This window comes from Galeopterus variegatus, unplaced genomic scaffold, assembly GCF_000696425.1.
Source record: "Galeopterus variegatus unplaced genomic scaffold, G_variegatus-3.0.2 Scaffold13381, whole genome shotgun sequence".
Classification (NCBI taxonomy): Eukaryota; Metazoa; Chordata; class Mammalia; order Dermoptera; family Cynocephalidae; genus Galeopterus; species Galeopterus variegatus.
The window spans coordinates 1-614 of record NW_007739492.1 but is presented as its reverse complement, the minus strand read 5'-3'; positions in this window follow the sequence as shown (position 1 = coordinate 614).

The following is a 614-nucleotide window of genomic DNA, read 5'->3' as shown; positions in this document are numbered from 1 at the left end:
TGAAAAACTATTTGGAAAATATTGGCCATCCTATTTAGGAGGGGATGTTGAAGTAAAAGGAACAGATGGTTTTATGTTTTGGTTTCAATGATTTATCCTGGGGGAAACATCATATATTGTTAAAGAAATGGAAAGTTTACATAACAACTTAAAATAATACTAAACTATAAGTAGATTCATTTGATATGCATATTAAAAACAGAGAAAAGACGTGGCTGTAAACAGCCTGACACTTTTCCGTGTTTCTTAGAATTCCAACTATCATTTGAAATTCATGACTCTACTTTTGCAGTGATGGGTTATCTTTTTTCTGCTGTCGTTAATATATTGTACTTATATGGAATAAATTTTCATTATTGTCTAGCAAGATATCATTCCAAAGTTGCTTTCATTAAGTTGTTGCCAAAATATTCTTTTAAAATAGACTGTACATATGAAATGATTTCCTCTTTATCTTTTTCTAGATACTGACACTTATTTTCTTGAACAACAGTTGTGGGTGCCTGATGAATGGATATCCTTGTGTGCATACGCACCTGTGTGCATGCACACGCACACACCCCCACACATACATTTTATTGGTGATTTGGAGGCTCATGAACACTTTGTTGTAT